Source organism: Ceratotherium simum, chromosome 1 (assembly GCF_057802395.1).
Source record: "Ceratotherium simum simum isolate JZ-2026a chromosome 1, ASM5780239v1, whole genome shotgun sequence".
In the NCBI taxonomy this organism is placed as follows: Eukaryota; Metazoa; Chordata; class Mammalia; order Perissodactyla; family Rhinocerotidae; genus Ceratotherium; species Ceratotherium simum.
The window spans coordinates 7,295,055-7,316,885 of NC_141900.1; the positions used below are offsets into that span (position 1 = coordinate 7,295,055).

Consider the following 21,831-nt stretch of genomic DNA (forward strand, 5'->3'; position numbering starts at 1 on the left):
TAAAGTGGACCCACCGATGGTCGGCCTCGGTCGAGCTTAAATCCCTACCCCAGCTCTGGGTCCGTGACCAGCTTGGGATCTGGAACCCACGGACCCTGATATTGAGGATGTGCTGGGATGACATTAAGATGTGCTCAGTTGGCCAGAAAGTCCATCAGACCAACATCTGTTGACACAGGCCACTGTGGGTGCAGGTGGCTGTTTGACAGCACTAGGGATACGAGCGACAGTATCTTGACGCACACCCCCTTCCTCTCTGTTTTCACCTGATTTCTGGCTATGCTTTGAATTCTCAATTTACTTTCTAGGACATTTCTAAACACCAGACAAGGAATCATCCACTCTGATGAACATTTTTAGAAATTCTTATCTCCTCCAGATTATTCAGGGAAGGCAACTGACTTTATATATGTATTTTATTTTATATATGTACATGCATGTGTATACGTACGTGTATGTATATGTGTGTATGTATATGTGTGTATATATGTATGTATATATGTGCATATTTTATTATGTGCTCCTTATTTATATATCAGAACCTATTTTATATAGGCCCCGGGTATTTTATAATAGCTAGCATTTACTCAGCACCAGGACCTGTGCTAGCCAGCCCTCGTGGTCTATTGGTTAAGATTCAGCTCTCTCACCACCATGGCCTGGGTTCATTTCCCAGTCAGGGAACCAAACCACCCGTCCGTTGGTTGTCACACTGTGGCAGCTGTGTGTGGCTGTGATGCTGAAAGCTCTGCCACCAGGATTTCAAATACCAGCAGGGTCACCCATGGTGGACAGGTTTCAGGGGAGCTTCCAGACTAAGACAGACTAGGAAGAAAGGCCTGGTTACCCATTTCCGAAAAAATTGGTCATGAAAACCCTATGAATAGCAGCAGAACATTGTCTGATATGGTGCCGGAAGGTAAGAGGACGGCGTAAAAAGACCAGGCCAGGTTCTGCTCTGCTGTCCACAGGGTTGCTAGAGTTGGAATCCACTCAACGGCACTAACAACAACAAGGACCTATGCTAATAATAACCTCAGGAAGTTCACCTCATTCAGTCCTCAAAGTATTTTGCCGCTGAGAAACCTGAGCGCCAGAGAGATTCACAGCCCCAAAGGCCTACGATTACTGGTGTCAGAGCAGAGACAGCAAGCCCATGTGCCAGACTCCCAGGGCTTGCTCCTCCCCTCACTCTCCCACCTCCTGCCCTGCTCTAGTCAGAGGATCCACAAAGAGGCAACGTGAGCCCCCAAGGAGTTTAAATTCTCCTGCACAGCAATCTTCTTGGGGCACTCTGGCCCGATGTATCAGACTTAGGAATTCTATTTCTAGAAATTTTCCTAAAGAAATAATTCCACAAGAGCTCCCTGTGGGAGGTTCAAAGTACAACATAATTAATAATGGCAAACACACATGAAATAATCTAACCACAGGTCAATATGAGACAATTTCAATAAATTATGGTACTTTAAAACAATATTACACCAGTACTAATTAAGTATACTTTAAAAGTATATAATTTGATGCGCCAAAATGCTCAATAACGATATTTTAGAAAAACAAACTTGAAGATATCATTTGTTTTGAAAAATTCCATTTTTAAGAGAAGCGTTCATTATAGCAATAAATAGATCATAAAACAGTCTAGAAAGATACAGTAAAGAATTATCAATAATGATCTCTGGGTGATGGGGGCATGACTGGTTTGCTATTTTTCCTCCTATGCATTTCCTAAGTTTTCTATAATATCATCTCTTTACGTATTACTTGTAAAATGAAAGAGGTCATTTAAAAATAGGGAAAAAACAGCAAATGAGATTCAGATGAGGTTGCAAACCATCACCACTCATGTCACTGGCTAACATAAGACTTAGGAGTGACATTTGGGTCTCATCCTCTACCATGATAAGTGGATACAAGTTAATTCTCTTTTTAAAAACCTTACACCTATATCATAATTTATATGCTTTATTCTTATCCATTACATACTTTTTTTCCTCTCAGCTTACAGAAATAAAAATGAAGTAGTCAACATATATTGCACTAGTCTAAGGGCTGCATATTATTAAATCATTTATTATTCACAATAACACTCTGAGGAGGTTCCTTTGTTATTCCTGTTTTATAGATAAGGAGGGTGGGCATACCTCTCCAAGATTACAGAGTGACAGAGCTAACACAAACCCAGATAATTTGGTTCCAGAGCCTGAAATTGTAACCACGGACAGCAGTATTCAGCCTCCATTAGGAAGAACAGATGTCACCTCACTGTACAGATGGGACAACCAAGACAGGGAGAAATAGGTTATGGGGTTCTGTGTCAATCAACTGTAGGTCTAGGGCTGGAGGCCAGTCTCTGAGCAGCTCACATGCCATTAGCATCACCCTCCAAAGGTCTTTTCAGGAAAAAAATGTGTTTATTTGATCATTTTTAGGAAATGAATCTGTTTTGCAAGTGAGCTATATGTTTATTTCTGGATACCAATGAAGTTGTTCAAACTCCTTCCAAACACACTGGGAGAAAAGGAAGCAGCTCCTGATGCATTTGTTCATTCAGCCAGCACTGTGACAGCAGCAAGAGGGGAGGGAGGCAGAAGGAGTGCCCAGTCCCCTCTCGTCTCCCAGGTGAACAGGGTCCCCAACTACCCGGAGTCAGCCTATGATGTTGTCTCCTCTCCTCCCCATGGCCACTGTCACCACCTGCCCAGGTCCTCATTGCTACCATCTACACAGATGCAGTCTCTCCCTACAGCCCAGCCTCCTGTCCATCAATCCTCGTGCCTACCGTGATTCTTTCACCCCACAAATATGCACTGAGTGCCCACCTCGAGGGCTGTTAATCTTCCCGTGCCTTACTCTGCACACAGCGTGCTCTGATCTCCCCCCTACAGAGCTGCTCCCTGCAGGCTGCAAGGACACCCAGGGAGGTCTCCTTGTTTGTCTAGCACAGTGGTGTGTGTGTGTGTACAAGTGTGCACATTTAAATTAGCCAACATTGAAAAAACTGCACTAACAAAATGAATCTCTAGCTCTTTAAAAAAAAAATAAAAATAAAAAGATCTAATAAGGCCCTGAACACCTTCACTGCAAAGACCTGCTGTGTGCTTCCTCTGGACCTGTTGACTCAATGCCATCACACATCTATACCCGATAGGGCTGTAACCAACATCTAAACCACCAGAAGAACCCGAAAGTCAGGACCTTCCATTGACCCTCAATCTTGAAACTTCTTCCCTCTTTCCCCACTTGGCTGGCAATGGGTCTGCAGCTCACTCTTCCTGGAAAACACACGAACAACCCTTGCCCTCGCCTCATTATACTCTCTGCCTTGTACATCTTTCTTGATGACACAGCTCAACACTACGTCTTCTGAGAACCTCCTGGGTGCTCCAGGCCTAAGGAGACACGTGGCCGAGATCAGTGGTCTGAACCCTGCTGCATGGGAGAAGCACTTGGGAAGCTGAACAAGTGCCCAAGTCCCATCACAGACCAATCAAATCTGAGTATGAGAGCTAGTTTACCTTAATGGATGGCAACATTTCTTTAGAACAGAGGCCCCTTTTTAATATTAAAATGGCATATGGTTTTAGTTGCAATCTTTCTATCATTTGATGAAAGCAATTGATATAAAATGCTACATTTAATATATACGTTGATAAATTTGTGACTGTCTTTTTATTTCACAGAATAACATCCGATATTTTAAGAAGTGCACATGAAAATCTTTCACACTAAAAATGACGCCTGAGGTACATATGTATTCAAGGACCCACTCCAGAAGCTGTGTCTGTCCATGAGCACAGACCCCAGGTGCACAGACCCCAGGTTGAGAAAGCTGCTTGACATCATGCCTTGGGACACAGCACACATATGTTCCACCCCCACTGTTACTGATCTCTTTATGTAGCAATCTAAGTACCTCATTTTTTCAACTGTTATTTAACATCTCCAGAAAGCAGCAGATGCTATATTAAGGCTGTTTGTGTTCTCAATATTTAGCACCCTGCTGTTCATACTTGTAGGTCATTTTGCTCTTCAAAAATACTTATTGATGATGATGACGTTGACAAAGGTGAAAACTATATACAGTTCCTGCCCACAAGGAACACAGTGGACTTACAAAATCTTGAGACAGGAATGAAATTGAAGAAGTCTGCATAGATGCAGTGATGGGGTGTCCTGCTAAGGAGGAGGCCTTAGGCAGTCCTGAGGATGGGCAGAATTGGGAGATATGAGAGAAAGAGATGAAGGGAAAGTCTAGGAAAAGTCCTAGACGGGGCAAAGTATGAGGGGAAAAAAGAAAAAAAATACTGTAATGCACATCACAGGAGAAGATGCAAAACAGCATTTGCCAGCCAGGCTGAGTATACGCCAGACAGTCCACCAGGCGCTGGCGTTTCTAAATATACTCTACCGCATCTGGTCCTTGTAACCTAAGTGATAAAAACCGCTACTCTCATTTTGCTGGTGGGGGGACTGTGCTCAGATGGATTCTAAATAAATGGGTATCCCACAAATATCTGGAGAGTGCCTACATTATTTTTTTCAGGGTCACCAAGAAAGGGGTAGGACCCAAGGGGTGTTTCGCGTCTGTTTTGTTCAGAGGAGAGGCCCAGCTGCTGCTGGAAACAAAGCCCAAGTGGCGAAGAGAGTCAAGGAGCTAACTAATCCTACAGCCAGTGGGGATCCCTGAGGACATGTGAGCGCAAGCGCAGGAATACTGATGGAAGCAGCATCCGGGGAAACAGGATGGAGAGAGAAGGCTGGAGGCAGCGAGTTCCACCAATAGGAACAGTTTCAGTTCCACAGACACCAGGTCTGAATTACAGGCGAGGCAGGGGCATAGAGAGGGTGCACAGGTAGAGAGACGCTGTAAAGAAGCCACAGAAGGGAGGACTGATGGGGCTCAGAGAGTGGGAGCAAGGACTCCGCAATGTCAATGGGAGTCAGCCTCTGACATCAGCACAAGGCTCAGAACAAGCCAACAAAGGACAAGTTCTGGGAGATGACGATCAATTGGCTTTTGATGGGCTGAGTTTGAGATGACAATTGGAGGTAAGTACAGGCAGATGGAAATGAGTGACTGGGCAGACTGAAGACAGCTACTCTCAGGATATTCTGGAGTTCTAACCCTCAGAACTATGTACTTCTGCGGTCCCAGGCCCCGAAAAACCCTAGACGTGGTATTATTATGTGGAATCTGTGAGGGGATGGATCTGCAGATTAGGAGAGGGTTCTAAGAGGAGTGACAAAGGCACAGTGAACGCAATTCCAGCCTGAGTGTGGCTTCTTTCTAGTCTCAGATTAGCAAGTAGATCCCACTCCTCAGTTTCTTCTCAGTTCTGCATGACTGGCCATCACATCTGAAGAAAGGGGTTGACCTGGCTCTGATGCCACATCTGGGTTCAGCAGAAAAGAACATCTCTCACGTCATTGTGTGTCAAAGATGCACCATCTAGACTTGTGTTATTTCAGGTGAGTCTCTTCTTTCTGGACCTCAGTTTCCACATCAGTGAAACAGGGGGCTAGCCTAGGGCCCTTAAGTCCCTTCTAGTTCTAATATTCTAAATCACATAAAAATATAAATACAAACTACCACTATTATATTAAATTGAATTGTAGTTACCATTAGGATGGCCACTATCAAGAAAACAAATAATAACAAGTGTTGGTGAGGATGTGGAGAAATTGTAACCTGGTGCAATGTAAAATGGTGCAGCCACAAAGGAAAACAATGTGATGGTTCCTCAAAAAATTAAAAATAGAATTACCATATGATCTAACAATTCCTCTTCTGGGTATATACCCAAAATAATTGAAAGCAAGGACTTGAAAAGATATCTGTACACCCATGTTCATAGCAGCTTTATTCACAATAGCCAAAGATAGAAACAACCCAAGTGTCCACCAGTGAATGAATAGATAAACAAAATGTGGTAAATATACATTATGGAATACTATTCAGCCTTAAAAAGGAAACAAATTCTGACACATGCTACATCATGGATGAACCTTGAAGACATTATGCTGAGTGAAATAAGCCAGTCACAAGACGACAAATACTGTATGATTTTCACTTATATGAGGTACTTAGAGAAGTCAAGTTCATAGAGACAGACAGTAGAATGGTGGGTGCTGGGGGCTGGGAGAGGGGAGATGGGGAGTTATGGTTTAATGGGGACAGAGTTTCAGTTTTGCTAGATGAAAAGGGTTCTGGAGATTGGTTGCACAACAATATGAATGTACTTAACACAACTGAACCGTATATTTAAAAATGGTTAAGATAGTAAATTTTATGTTATGTGTATTTTATCACAATTTAAAAATTGTAGTTAGGATTAAGTTTTCACCCTGATAATTTTATCAGTTCCTACTTCTAAATAAGTCTTATTGTCAGGGCACATTCATCTATCCCTCACAGGACCCCTCAGCCTCTGCCTTCATGTCCCCCCACCACAAGAAGCTTCGCTGTTGAGTGCACTAGGGGACAAGATGGAGAATGCAGAAGCTGACAAGGGTGGAAGCCAAAGGGAAAGAGGCTAAAAGGAAAGAGGGATGTTCAAGGCTGGGTCCATCCAGGGAGGGCAGATCATTGGGTTAGTGGAGAATGAAGAGGCCTCTCTGCTGCCACTCCTCAAATCCTCCTCCATCTAAGGAGCACCCACAGTACTTTGGGGTCTGGCTTGTGTTTTTGAGGATGTGACCGTGTGCCAGAATGAGAGCAGAGGTCACCCAGGTGGAGGGACCCCCCCAAGCTTCTCTGAATGTAAGCACCATCTCCAGGTAACAAGCTCACAGCACACTGGCTTCCTCTACCGGGACGGATAGCTGTTGCTCCAAGGGATCCGAGTTGTCTTTGCTCTATCCGGAAAAGTCATTCGCGCTGCCAAGCAGGTGGTTCCTTTCTGGAAGATCCATGCAGGTGCTGTGAGTTGGATCTACCTGAGACTAAGGAGCACGTGGACAGTTAAAAAGGATAGGGTTTCTGCATGAGTCTGAGGAAGCCACTGGGAGCTGGACCCAGCGCCTGGCCCCTCCTGGGCACGCCCTGGGCAGGTACCCCCAGTTGGAATGCCACGAGGGCAGCTCCTGGGGCTCGTCAGGGAATGAGTCACGGAGTGCACACCTCCCACTCCCTCTGCTCTCTCCAGATTAAAAAGCTGGGTGTGCCCCAGCAGGAACTATTTATAAAACGAAAAATATATATAAAAACATTTCTGGCATTTCAAAGGTCATCAAACGGAGCTCCAAAATGATTTCAGCTTAAAACTATTACATATTTACTGTCTAAATTTCAGGGCAATGCTTGCTAGTTCTCACATCAGCTGGGGCACTGCCAGCTGAGTTTTTATTCTGAGAGCCCTTCAATGTGCAGCAGAATACTTGAAATCTGCTCCCTGAAAGTCAGAGGCTCTACGACGGTGTGGACTGTACGTCTGACACCACTTGGGCTCAGTGAGTGCAGGTCCCAGGGCCAGGGTCCAGGCAGCTGAATTAAAAACTAACTCCACAGTCAAGAGCTGGTGCCCAGCCTGGCTGCAGGAGCTCCTGGCAGGCGGGGCCTGCAGGCTGAAAAGGGAAAATTCATACATCTCTCTCCTACCCCAGACCAGAGTCCACAGGGCACTGTGCTTTATGTTTCTTCTGAGTCCCAAACATTTTCTTATTGTCCAAGACCAGTGGACACCGAAGTCAATGGTTATGCTGATGTCAGCTCGCCCATAAGATGCCTGCATGATTTATGCCAATCTACCCGGCTGGCTGCCCTGGCAGGAAGCAGAGTAAACAGCATCTGCTTAAAGGGAGTTTCAGAGAGAAACCAGGCACACCCTGCTACTCCTGGTTGCTGATCCACCCATGAAGCAAACTCTGTTTATGCTGCAGGCAGGAGGGAGTCGCCATTCTCTCCCCCAAGATGCTTTCTTCTGGAGCAGGAACTTTGCTTCTTCCTGGAAGAGTCGGAAAGTTATAAACAAGCTGCCCTGGTCCTCAGGGTCGTCCTCCCGCCAGCAGCTGAACAAGACACTTGTCTCTTCCCTGCGGAGCGAGCAGCCTGGGTGCTGTGAGGCACTCCCTGTGAGAGTCTGTGCACCTCCTGCAGGAGAGTTCCCGGACTGTGGACTGAACAGGCAGGCCCTGGGCCTCGCCCCAGACCTCACTAACCGTACTCTGCATTTCATCACGCTCCCGGGAGATTCTTTGGTGCCATAATATTTGAGGATCACTGGTTTGGAGGAAGCATCAAACCAAGGGGAACAGAAACAACAGGATTTTAGTAATGATACCATCGAACATTATTCTGTGCACTTATTTAACTTCTCCTATGAGCCAGAGCCACGTGTACCTGAGAAGACAGTCATCCGCTGAACAAATATTTGGTTGGCCCCTATAGCATCCCAGGACCATCCTGAGATTGATGGCAGCCATTGTAAGTTGCCCTCCACAAGCTCATGGTCCCCAAGATAGACTGATATTAAATGGACAATAGCACAAGTAAATACTTACCGAAAGAATGATGGTAGAACACTGAGTGCAATGAAGGACAAGAAGTGCTACAAGAGGGTTATAAAGGCCTCTCGAATTAGGCTGAGCTCAGCAAGTTTCAGGAAATGACTTGTCAGTGGTGATGTTAAAAATCATTTGGAAGTGGCAAGGACAAGGATGGGCATAAGGCTGTTCCCAGCAAGGACGGTCATTCTGATGGCACCAAGGTGGGGAAGGGCTTTGGATGTTGGAAAAATTATAGGAAGGTTGGAGTGTGCTGGGCCAGAGGGCAGGTGGCTTGAAGTGAGGCAGGAGGGTAAGGGTAGACCGGAATATGGAGGGCCTTGGATGCCCCAGAAAGGACTTTGGGAATTTCCTATGAACAATGATGAACAAAACAATGTCAGCTCTCAAGGAACATGCACACACATGTGCACGCCCACACGTGCACACACACACACAAATGCACACACTAATAGCTCTGGAAGGCAAGTTCTCAAACAAGTGCAATTCAAGGCAGCTGACCATCAAATCCAAAGGAGAAATCCCACTGTCACAGGCAGCAATGAGAGAGGCGTGGGGGCGAGACAGAATTAAAGGCAGAAAGAGCCACATGAGCAGGACAGCAGGAAAATTAGAGCATGTTCTAAGAACAGCATGTGCTCCAACTGGGTGAAGATTCAGTGGGTTTGGTATCAGAAGCGAATGAGAAAGGAGCCTGGGTGAGATGAGGAGGAGGCTGCTGACCCTCACCATGGAAACGCCTAGAGGGTGAGATGTTCAGACTGTTGTGAAGAGAGCCTGTCAGCATGGGAAGAGATATACTGAGAGGCAGCTGTAACCCCCCACCTGTATTGCACCCTAAAGGGGAGGGTATCCACACAGCCTCACTTGGGGTCTTAAGATCGACATTTTATTTCCATTTTGCCCAGAGGTCTCTGTGGCCCAAGCTGGCAGAGATGATGGTAAAGGCTTGAAATGGAGCCAGTGTGTGGGGATGGGCAAAAGTGGAAGTGTGCTTTCCCAAGACCGAAGAGTCCCTGTAGCTCTCCACCCACTCAGCTAGAACTCTGGGTCAGTATGCTATTAAGACAAGCAGGAACCAAGTCAACTGCCTCCAAAATGCATCTGCCCTGCATTCCAGCAGAAAAGGGGTAATTTCTTAGCTCCGACAGGGCTGATTTCAGAGCTGCCCATCACGTGTACACAGCTGGCTACAAAGTGCTAGTGCATACCCAAGGCTCTTCCAACTGAAGGCACTGAGCACTCATGAGGAGTGGGCTTCACCTGGGACTGAAAACACTCCAGGCTTTCTGCCCACAAGGACCGAACAAGGAGCAGATTTTGTGACCTGTGTTTCCACGAGAGAGGAACAGGGTGTGTGGGGACTGAATTAGATTGAATGAGGTATGTAAGGTGACTGGCACAGGACCTGGCAAGGAGGAGGTGCCCAAAAGAGGTCACCTGTCTTTATATACTCTCCCATGCTCCAAAGAGGGTATTTGACCGATGAGGGAACCTAAAATGAACTTAGCACCAGGCTAAATTCATTTATAGAAAAAAAGTTCACGAAGACAGCATGGAAACAGGGAAGTTACAACGTGCTTGAGTGTGCCTGTTTATTTTTTTAAAACAGACACAGATTTCTGAAATAATTACAGAATCCTTAAGCAAAACTTCTGTGCAAAAAAAAATTTCTCTCTATAACACACTTTTTTTAAACCAGAGTCTACCAATCCCTAAAGATCTACAAACAGATTTGTTGGCAGCCCAAAGGGTAAAAGATTATTTTTCCAACATGCACAATCATTCCACTATATATTTTTTAAATGAGTAGCAGCGCACGCGGGGTCATCTGCATTCGACGCACTGCCACGCCGCTCACACACCAGAAAGACGTGCTCTGCACTGGGAGGGGCAGAGGATCCCTGGTAGAGCAAACCCAAAGGCCCACACGGCTCCAGAACAGATCGTGCTGCTTCCTTGCTGCCTGAGAATGTGACAAGAAGGTCCTGCCCTTTTCCAGCTGCGTGTGGTGTGAAAGAGGCAATGAGGAGTATTTCATTTCCTACTTTTCAGTATTGCGTTTGGGTGCGTTATCCAATCAATTCATCAAATTAATGGAATCTTGTTAAGTTATTTGCATTAAAAATACAAGCGATAATAATGAGGATGGCATTGATGTACACAATGGTCATCATCTTAAAGTCAAAAGATTCACGTGCACAACTAGAAACCGAAATACAAAGATACAACTTTTCACGTGTTAAACTGAATGCTGGCAATTCCAGCCCAGGAGCGTCAACCACAGAAAGGGAGTGCAGAGCTGGGATTCAGAGTGAGGGCTGCGTGGCCGGTTCCAAGCCTGGCTCTGCCAGGTACTGTCTAAGATTTCAGCAAATTTGTGTGGCCCCTTGTGCCTCAGTTTCCTCATCTGGAAAATAGGCATGACCTGGTAGGATTGCTCTGAAGATCCAATGTGAAATGCTGAGCCCAGAGCCTGGCTAGCACTCAAGTTCATAACAAATGTCAGCTATTGTAACCTACAACAACTAACTTTGTTAATGTGACTTCTGTGCTGTATTTTGTTTTATTTAATTTGTAAAATCTGTTTTCATTTTATAGTTGTAAAAGGAGCTTACTTATACCTAGCTTCCTGTTGGCAGGTATTTAAGAAAACTGTAATACACTTAATTAAATAAAAGAGGTCAGAATCCTTTTTTTTGGTCTCTCTTTTAAAACAGGTCCATACACACTGCTCAGTGTTGAGATGGGCAGTTAGACCAGAGTCTCACAATTCGTCAGGTGTTTGTTGCTGCTCGTTCAATCTATTTTAGATCATCTCCAGCTGGACAGCCTAAAATGGAGGCAGCTGGGCAGGGCATCTGTCAGTCAACCAGTTGATGGCCAGGAGTGACCTGGCCACGCCAACCCTCAAAAGCTGATGTGTGTGTGAAGAGAAGGGCCTTCACACCTCAGCACCTTCTGTGGACAGGATGTGCAGTGCCTGCCCCCAGAGCCTCCTCTCTGCTCCCTGGACCCTGGATCCTGCCCTGGTGGCCCACCGGACCTCACACTGGGCAGGCCATGTCTGTCTTCCAGAAGAGTGTTACAGCTTTGAAGAGAAGAGAACCACTTGCTCCTCGGGTCAGGGTCACGGTGGCAGCTGAGATTCTGAGAACACAATAGAGCCTTTTGGGACACACCTACATGAGTGGAGGACACTGAGCTCTGAACAGACCTAAGCCCCATCACAGAGCCAGACCTCCTCTCAGAGTTCATCTCAAAACGCTCTTGTGGAGAGAAGCAAGATCTCTCTCTCCCTGTCTTGTTATAGGGCCTGGGCCTTGCTTGCTCAGCTAGAGCCCAGAAGCCCATTGCAACCAGGTGTCCTTCTGGCTCCCTTCTGAGAGGACACCCAGCTGCTGGGACTTGTGGCAGTCCAGGGCCTGGCCAGCCCGGATCCTACCTTATCTCACTTAAAGAACATTGTGTCTTAAAGGGACACAGAGCCCCTCCATGTGAGCTACTGTTCCTGGGAACGCTGGCCATAGCAGGGACAGCCCCTTGGCAAGCATATAGCCTTTGCGTCCCCTGCCTATATAAGCGACCCCCTCCCCACCCACGGTTGCAGGTGCACATTGCTGTCCAGCCGGCCGCCACTGGACCTCCCTGTAACCAACTCCCAATAAACCTCTACGTCTCGTTCGCCGTCTCCGGGTCTTTTCTTTGGTCTCTCCACAACCTAGCCTGCGCTGCTCACCCAACTGGGCATGCGGCCAGACACCTGTCTCGAGCAGTGGGACACCAGCATCACCCCTGTGGACAACCACGTCACGTAGCACCCATAGGCTGGGTAGTGGGGTGTCCCGGCACTGCTCCTCAGCCACCAGCTCCTTCCTCTGTGTGACTCCCCATCAGTCTTGCCCAGTCAGAAACCACACCTTGAATCCAGATTTCAGATTCAAGATCACCCTATACTTCAGGGTCGCGCCCAGTAAAGGGTTGGCACGACCAAAGAAATCAACCAGTTTTCTTTCATAAATGTATTTTATCTAGGGGGTAGTTTCCCTTTTGCAAAATACAGCTACAATTTTCTAAGGAAATTCAACGAAAACTTAAATATATCAAGTGTCTGGGTATGTGAAGTCCAGGCAATCTCCGGGCATCAGTAGGAAGTAGGGCCTTCTGCTGGCACCAACAACATCCTTCTGTCTATCCTTTCAGGGATAATAAAATTCCAGGAGAGAGACATAAGACCTCAAAAGCTGTTACTAGGAATAGACTAATTTGGTTGTTAGAAATGAGGGGAAAAAAAATCCCGTGGAGGCAACCAGAGTGGGAAAAAGTAAGCGGTCTTCACAACTGTCCTCAAAACGTGAGCAACAACCACAGAGTGAGGGAGTGTGTCCTTCCTTCCCATCAGGCCAGGAGCAAGGGACAGGGAGGGACACTGCTGCTGAAGGGACTCACCTTTCAACTGGGACACAGAAGGAGATATTCTAGAAAGTTCTCAAGTGGTTTACATGGCATCTCAATTAGAAGCAAAATGAAGAAGCTGCCAGTCATTAGAAAAAATCTCCCTCATAATCCCCACAGATTCCCAGAAGCTCCTTCCTACCTCTCACCCCTTGCTTTTTCTGATAGATTCTGCATCTAACCTATCATTTTAAACATAAATCACAAATGCATCAAGTCCCTGCTTATAACTCTTCAGCACTCTGCTTTGTCCTTGTAATAAAATGCATCACCTGGTCACAGCCTCTATGGCCCTGAGCATTCCCACTCACTACCCACCAGCCTCAGCCCTGCCGCCCACCATGATCCTACCACACGCCCTCCTTTCATACCTCGAAGAAGCAAGCACTCCTTTACCAAGGCCTTTGTTCATGCTCTTCTCCTCTTGACTCCTTCCTATCCTCCATGACTCAAACTGAAATGGGCACTCCTCAAGAAGGCCTTTCCCCAAACTCCTAACTAGGCCCCCATTATTCTCGAGCAGAGCGTCTTGCTGGTTCCTTTCACAGCGCTTCTCCCAATTTGCATTCACAGATTTTTTATTTTTTTTGCTGTTGTTCTTGAGGAAGATGGGCCCTGAGCTGACATCTGTTGCCAATCTTCCTATTCTTTTGCTTGAGGAAGATTCACCCTGAGCTAACACCTGTGCCAGTCTTCCTCTATTTTGTACGTGGGTCACCACCACAGCATGGCCACCGATGAGTGGTGTAGGTCCGTGCCTGGGAACCGAACCTGGGCCACCAAAGCTGAGTGCACTGAACTTAACCACTAGGCCGTGGGGCTGGTTCCTGCACTCACAGGTTTTTGTTTGGCTATTTATGACCAGCTGAGATTCTAGATTTAAATTCCAAGAGAACAGGGACCAAGACTTGCTTGTTCATCACCAGGGAAGTAACTCGGCAACTATTTGCTGTCTGAGTGCGTGAGTTCGTCCCTGCTGGGATTCAGCTGCCACGTCGCTGCCTGATTTTGTCATCAACTAGAGAAAGTGAGTGACACCCAGGCCAAACACCCAGAAGACAGCAGACAGGACTGGTTGCCAAAGAGGCTAATGAGCCCTACCCACCACCCAGTAACTGGCTCCCACATCTCTAAGTCCAACGTTAATCAGGTTTTTAGCTTGCAATTTCTGAACACTTATGAGCCAGCCACCGTGCCAAGCACTTTGCATATCTTCAATCCTCACAACAATATCATAAGCAGATCTACTCTCCCCATTGTACAGGTGGGATGACTGAAGCTCCAACAGGTTAAGTAACTCTCTCATGATCACACAGCTGGAAAGACCAGAATACCAGCTAAGGTCTTTCTGAGTCTATGATGCTACCCAAGCCATTATACACCACTGCCCCCTCATTTTTTTTATTTTTATTTTTTATTTTTTTGTGAGGAAGATCAGCCCTGAGCTAACATCTGGTGCCAATCTTCCTCCTTTTTGCTGAGGAAGATTGGCCCTGGGCTAACATCTGTGCCCACCTTCCTCTACTTTATATGGGACGCCGCCACAGCATGGCTTGACAAGCAGTGCATCAGTGCACACCCGGGATCCGAACCTGCGAACCCCGGGCCGCCGCAGCGGAGCGTGTGCACTTAACTGCTGCGCCACCAGGCCGGGCCCCTCTCCTTAATTATTTTTTGAAAACAAAGAACCCCAGGGTATCTGGCAGGCCGACGCTGAAACGTCCATGCTCTGCGCTGTGCGCTAAAATGTTGGTGCCCTGAGACAGCAGCTGTGATGGGAAGGAGCAGGTCAGGAAGCCCCTGTGGTGACGGTTCCTGGCGCACAGCTGTAGGGAGGAGCCCTCTGCTGCGATGCAGGGTCTGGCAAGCCTTGTCTCCAAGCAGAGACAGAGCCCCCATGAACTTCATCCAGTGCTCAAGCTTCCTCACAGCTCACACACATCACAGGGCTGTGTTCAACACCCTCACGGAAGAGGGTGAGGCAGAGGGAGAGGGAGAGTCACAGGGAGACAGAAGGATTGCCCAGGGCTGATGTCAGGGAGGTGGCTGAGCTGGGCCAGGCCCCGGGGCAGTCCTCCCTGACCTTAGGGCCAGGGACTCCTTTGAGGGTCTGACGAGGACTGTGGATCCTTCTCCAGGAAGATGCACCAGAGCCCCTTCACATGCACACCATTTCTGCAAACCACAGGTGTGATCAGGGACCCCAGGTTAGAATCCCTGTGATACCTTCTCTCAGAGTTCAGAACCTCCAAGATCAGGGCAATGCTCCTTCTAAGACAAGAATTCCTTCTAATACAGGAGAAATGAGGAAAGTCCCCCTGATGCTTTCCCTACTATCTTTGCCTTTCAAAATAAAACTTAAAACAAAGGAAACACTCAACAGAAGATCCAGATAAGTAAGAGCTAAAAAAAAACCTATCTATGGAATTCTCAATGAAGAGGACATCTCTAAGCTGCAGCCCGAGGGAGAGCCGTGGCATGAAGGCAGTACTACCGCGCTATTCCAGGAAGCCAAGGGGAACGGCTTTCCCCATAAAAACACATTTCAAGGCAATACAGAGGCACCGTCTTTTGGAATTCTGCCCAGAACACCTTTTAAAGCTGCAAAGCATCCACCAGCCCTGGGGACACACTCTGGAGTCAGAAAGATGTAAGTTCATATCTAGTGAAGACACTGCCAAGCTGTGCATCCTCCAGCAGGTGACTTTATGTGGGCAAGTTACCATAACCCGTAAGCCTCAGTTTCCCCAAGAGCTGAATAGAGATTTCAGCACTTATCTGAGGGAGTTGAGGATTGAACGAGATGACTCGTGAAGTTTCCTGCAGGCACCGGTATGTAAGCAGCGCTCAATGACTGGTAACTGTTACCATTATTATTACTATTATTAGCAGGTTTACTCTTTGGGACTTAAAAAAAAAAAACAGCCTTCATTTCCACGAGGGCAGAGTAGAAGCCAGCTCCTCAAGACGCCCAGTGAGAGCTCAGTTACGCAGCAAATGAATTCAAAACCAACTAAGAAATCCTACTCTCAACAGAATGTCACAGTTTTGACCTGGGGTTGGGGAAGCTTTCAGTAATTCAACGTAAAAAGATTAGCTTTCTTGATAGGATTCTCAAAAACATACTAATGAAAGAGATCCATAACACTCCCCAAACTCGAAGTCGGCCTGCCATCTGGGAACGCGGCTATCTCAGCGCACATCAGGTAAAGATTCAGAGAGGAACGTCTGAGAGCTGAATCCCACAGCTATCACCCGGCTCCCAGTAAGTGAGGCAAGAGCCGCAGGTGTGGGTCATTTAACTACAGGCAAGTACTCCACGATGAAGCTGAGCAGAGCAGCTCAGGCTCCGAGTATCAGGTAAAAACAGTACGCTATTATTGAAAGCTGCAGAAAAAGAATCTCTCTTTCCAAAAAACAGGCAGTGCTAGTTTACTGAGGCTTGAAGATTCTCATCAAATGAAATGAAACCGATCAGAGGAGAAAACTTACTGATTCCCAAACCCCCTGGCAATGTTTGCACACATCTCAGGCTGTCCCCTGCCCCCGTCCTCGCCTGGAGCAGCTCGCTTTGCCCCTCTACAAGGAGAGCGGGGGCTCTCTATGCTTGTCCAGTGTAGTTCCAGGAGCTCAAGGAAAGAACCCGTTCCCGGATCTTCTCTGGACTGGGAGCTGAGAGGCCAAGCAGTGCCGTGAGGACAAGCAGCGGCCTCTGATCCGACCAGCCCAGTGACTTATAAATAAAGGCGCCACCCGATGCAGGGCTTCCTCCTGAGCAAGCCACGACTGCACTCGCCAGAAGGTTCCCCGCAGCGGGCATGTCCAGCGAATGAAATCATAAGTTGCCGTGTTTCACTTGTGCAAAGTCACAAACCTTCTAAATCTGAAAAAATGGAAAGTTAAAAGGAAGAGTTATCAGGGAGGAAGAGCAGAGCATCGTCTTCAAGGAGGATGCCAGCAGCAAGCTGCTTCTTTGTTACTAACGGCGTCCCCGACCTTCTCAGAGTGGGCCCGTGTGGGCAACGCACTGTCCCCCCCGAGAAGGTCTGCTTACCCTTCGAAAGACAAGTCAGACCTTTAACTCAGCTAACCAGCCTTGTGCAACTAACCATTTGTTGAATCAATAGAAGCAATCCTTGCCATCTCCCAGGCAATGATATACCACCTCCTTTTCCTGAAGAGTTTTTATTTTTCTTTTCTTCCCCCCAAAAACCTATGGGACCAGAAGCTCATTGTTTTCTTGCAGCCAGTCTCTATGCGGTAGTGTGGTTTTTCAGGCTTGAAGGCCATATTCAGTTTCTACCAAATACCACTGTCACAGGATTTCAAACTATGCTGCCAAACAGATAAGGCGTGCAGACAGACATGCCCACGAGCCTGACGTGCTCTCAGCTCTCGCCCAAGCCACTCGAGGGTTCCAGTGAGGGCACAGGGGGCTTGGGAATGAGGGGACCTGGCTGCCAGGACAACACCCTTCCCCTTCAGCCCCCACAGTTTGCCCTGTGTGAACCACAGTGTCACCAGAGTTACCTGCTTCCCTGGCTAGCAGCCCCGAGAGTTCTGGTCGACCTCCCTCTCCCACTGAGGAGGCCCGGCCAGTCCGGCACAGCTCCAGGCTCCAGGTGGCAAGGAGTGTGCTGTCCCCCAGCTGCCCCCAGTAAGACACCAGCTTCCTCTGAGCTTCCTCACGCATGGGGGCCTCACCCACACCTGCTACCAACTCGCTCCCACAACCTCTGTAAGTCTGCTGGTTTTGAGGTCACAACAAGCCCAAGGAAGAGCTCGTCTACACACCACTGCCTCTGCTGCCTCTCCATTTCGGGCAATGGCTTCACTGTTTGCCAAGGCTTCCACCTCACTGTCTTCTCCCCTCCTCCTCCTCCTCTTCCCCCCCTCCTCCCCTTCCTCCTCCTCCTCCTCCTCCTCCTCCTCCCACTAGTCTAACAGCTGTGACAAACTGGTTCCAACTCTGCCAGACTCCACCCTGTCTCCTCCTGTCCCTCGCCCCTGCTCCATCCTTACTCAGGCTGTTGTCCCCTCCCCTGGACTATTACGGTAGACTCTCAAGGAATCTCCTCCTTCACCTGCCCCACCCCCTCCTGAGTCCCATCTGCAGGGGCTGAGATGAATCTTCCTCAAGGACATCTCCACCCAACCGTCCCCTGATGCAAACACCTCAGTGGTCCCCACTGCCCACTGGGTTAATCCCAAACTTCTCTGCCTGAGATGCTTTACCCCGACGCTGTTTCCACCATGCCCCAACATCACCCATGCTGCCATTCCCTGAACCTTGTTCTCTGCACACAGGGAGGGCTCTCCCCGCCATCCCATCTCCGTGTGTGAATATCTCAATGAGTGGATGAATGAAGGAGTGGAGTGAGGAAGGAAAGTGACCTGACTTGACTGTGGAAGTGGACCTGGTGGGAGTGGGAGTCAAAAGGGTAACTTGGAGGAGTGGGGGGAGACAGGGTAACACACACTGGTTCATATCGCGGCACCACGGCTAACAGCGAGTGACCTTACACAACGCATTCAACCTCCTGTTGCCTCCATTCACCCTCTATATAATGGAGACAGTACCCAAACCTTGGGCTCATGTAAAGATTAAGTGATTTCATTCTTCTAAAGCCCATGCCACAGCACCTGGCATCTAAGCCTTCAGCCTTCAGCTAGTAACTATCGTGACAGAAAGTGGAATGGGACCATTCTGTTCTCACACATTCATGAAGCCTCAAAGCCAAGATAAGGATTCCACGTTCCAAATGCTAGAAATCCCCCTGCAGGTCCTCGCATAAAGGAAGTCCTGCCTGATGCCCATCTCCTCCCTAGCATATGAAAGAGAAGACGAGAGGCCAACAAGAAAACGAAGGGCATCCACGGCCAGCATGTCAAGCTAGCAGGAGAATCATCTTGCCCCTCCCTCAGCTGGTGCCTCACCTCCTCCCCGAAGCCAGGCAGGGGGCTCTGGGAGAACCACACACAGAGGGCCAGGCTGGGTGGGGGCCACCAGTCATGGAGCTGCAGACTGGCAGGCCTGGGGCTACCCAGGAGCACCGTGACACGGGTCCTGGGGGCTGGGGGAAATTCAGGAACTGAAACCAACGCCTAGTTCCTGCCTAACAAGTTTGGAGGGTGGTTGGCTGGAGCTGTCCACGGCAGCAGGGTGGCAGAGAGGGTCAGCAGTGGGCCACCTGCAGGCCCACTGGTTGGAACCCGAGAATGCCAAGTTTTTGAGGCAGGTGGATGCTGCAGGGCTCAGCCTACCTGAGAGGTTTTCAAAGGAACCTAAACAAGAAAACTGCCTGCTGGGCCAGGCCGGGGCCAGCCCGAGCTGGAAGAGGCTGTGGGCACCCACGGTGCAGGAGCTGAAGGGTGGAAGCTCCCAGACACCCACAAACAAACCCCATAGGAGGACACAGCATTGGATGCCTACTGTGCCCGAGGTCATGCTGACCAGCAGCGAGGGGACGACAGAGAGCACCTACAAAGGACAGTGTTGGCTCCTTCCTTTACCATCTGCATCCCCACCCAGGCCACAGAGGCAGCACCAAGGGGCCCTGCGGAGAGTGGATGGAACAGCAGCCTCCCCAGCAGGTGCATGGTTAGGCTCCAGTGGGGAGGCCGGGTGAGAAGGGGGAAGCTTCAGCTGGTAATGAAATTGAACTGCTTAACATCTGAGAAATGAGACCATTCTGGCGGATGACACAGAACTAAAGGCTATGGGACCTGCCTGAGACATAGTTCAGGGTGAGAGAACTGGCAGAAAAGTAACTATAATCCATTGAGTCCAACGCATTCCATAAAGCGGCGGCACATCATCTTCCCTTTCTTGGTCAAAGATGGAAACAGCCCAAGAAAAGAGAAGAAGAAAAGAGAACAGTAAAAAAGGGAAGTAAAGAGCCATCACACAAGATCTAGCTTCTCTCTTCCCCCTTCTCTGGAAGACCATGGCGGGGCAGAACTTATAATTTCTCAGGACCCACCTGGCTGTGGTTCTGGAAGGACGGGGAAGGAACCACACTGAGACCTGGAAAGCTGGGCCAAGCAGAAGCCTATCCCAGCTTGTCCCTAAGCCGGGATATGGCACCACAGCTATTCTCATTTCCTGAAGTAAAGAACCACCAGCAACTTGTACGACTTTCTCCTAAATGTGTATTATAGTCCTTCCTGGGCTGTTTGGCCCTTAGTAGCCACATCCCATGAAACTACCAGGGAAGCTGTGTGTGAGGCCACTGAGTAGGGCTTTAAATAATAGACGATTACGGGAAAGACCGGGAGGGATTACACATCGCATCACTGTGGCAACGACCAACATGCGATTACACAGAGGGAGAAGAGAAGAGAAACACAAACGGCAATTAAGTTCTTGGACACACCAGAAGGAAACGTTATTTAAAACGAAATTCTTTACAGTTTAATCACATTTTGGAAGCGAAACAAACATCTGATTATTCGTAGCAACAGAAAACCCCTTGGTTTAACCTTAGCATCCAAGACGACGTGCCCAATTTGGCATTGATTTTAGCTCAAAAGACCTAGTCTTCCTCCTGACTCACTAACGGAATTGGCAAGGGGCAAGGAAAACCAAGAAGCCTCCAGTCACAGGCAGAACAGGGACGGCGGACCTAGGAGGACAAGGAAATAGCAGGGAGAGTGATTTTCTTTCAACAAGCGGCACACTATGTTTTTTCCCTTCAGTGGGAAAAAAGGAGAAGGACCATATTAAGTTCCTTCTAGCAGAGTGTGAAAAAAAAGAACAAAACTGAGTGGGAATCCTAAGATAAGAATTGCAGAGCAAGAAGTTAGATAGGACGCCACACACTCTGAAATGCACCTGTGCCTGCTGATAAGCCCACTCTATTTCTATTCACTTTTGTAAATAACCGAGAAGCAGTGAAATCTGACGAGCCAGCTTTCAATACAGCCAGTAACTGATGGGAACAGAACAGCTCAGAGAATTTCTCAGGAAAATGAACCCGACTCCCTTCACTCGAGGCCACAGACTCAGGAAATCATGGTTCAGAGAAAGGACCATCCACATGATGCCCCCTCACCTGGTGTCTCCTGGAGAATGTCTGATTTCTACTTCATTACATTCGAGAAGCTCCGGCAAACAAACTCGTGTATATTTGCTGTAAAAACAGCTAACCCCTGTATTTACTACTTCAAATGTAACCATCTCGCAATGTTATTTCTGCCTCTGCTAATAGAACTTTCACCACCAAAAACAAATTACAATGGCACTTTATTTAGGTTGACATTATTCTATAATCAAAGACACCTTCACCAGAAATAGCAGGGAGGAATGAAGACGAGAAAACACTTGCAGAACCAGGCCGTGCGTTAGCCTATTTCGATATGAACACTCTGGGCTAAGAGCTAAGCGCGGGTGCCTTTAATTCTCCTTTGAAAATATGACACTGGATAACCTCCTCAGGAACTGTTTCTCAAAATAGTGCCTGGGCCTTGCAGCCGATCCTGGACTGGCGAAACCTGAGCTGGGCGGCCACCACAGTCTCTGCCGGAGTGGCCCTGCCACAGGCCTCTCCGGGGCCTTCCCTATGACACTGTCCAACCTGCACCATCCACTCACAGGACGCAGAGCTGTGGAGCAGAGCCAGGCCTACCTCCCCAACACCACCAATATCGAGAGTTCCAAACAAAGAACGCTGACTGAAAAACGTGGGAAAAGACCACGCTGCTTAAACCAAGGGCACGCTGGATCTCATATCATCTGACATACTGATCAACCCACCAAGGACTGCACCAGACAGGCGGACTGTGAGAGGCTTCGGGCCTCCTAGGTCTGTTACTGTGTGGAGAGGCGGGGAGGAGGGGGGAGGAGGGGGGAGGGAGAGAGGGAGGAGA

General features: G+C 48.2%; 1 protein-coding gene across 6 annotated transcripts in view; it reads right to left on the bottom strand.

Moving 5' to 3' along the window:
• The window catches only part of COBL (cordon-bleu WH2 repeat protein), a 286,849-nt gene that overhangs the window by 184,069 nt on the left and 80,949 nt on the right, over window positions 1-21,831 (bottom strand). The window lies entirely within an intron of this gene.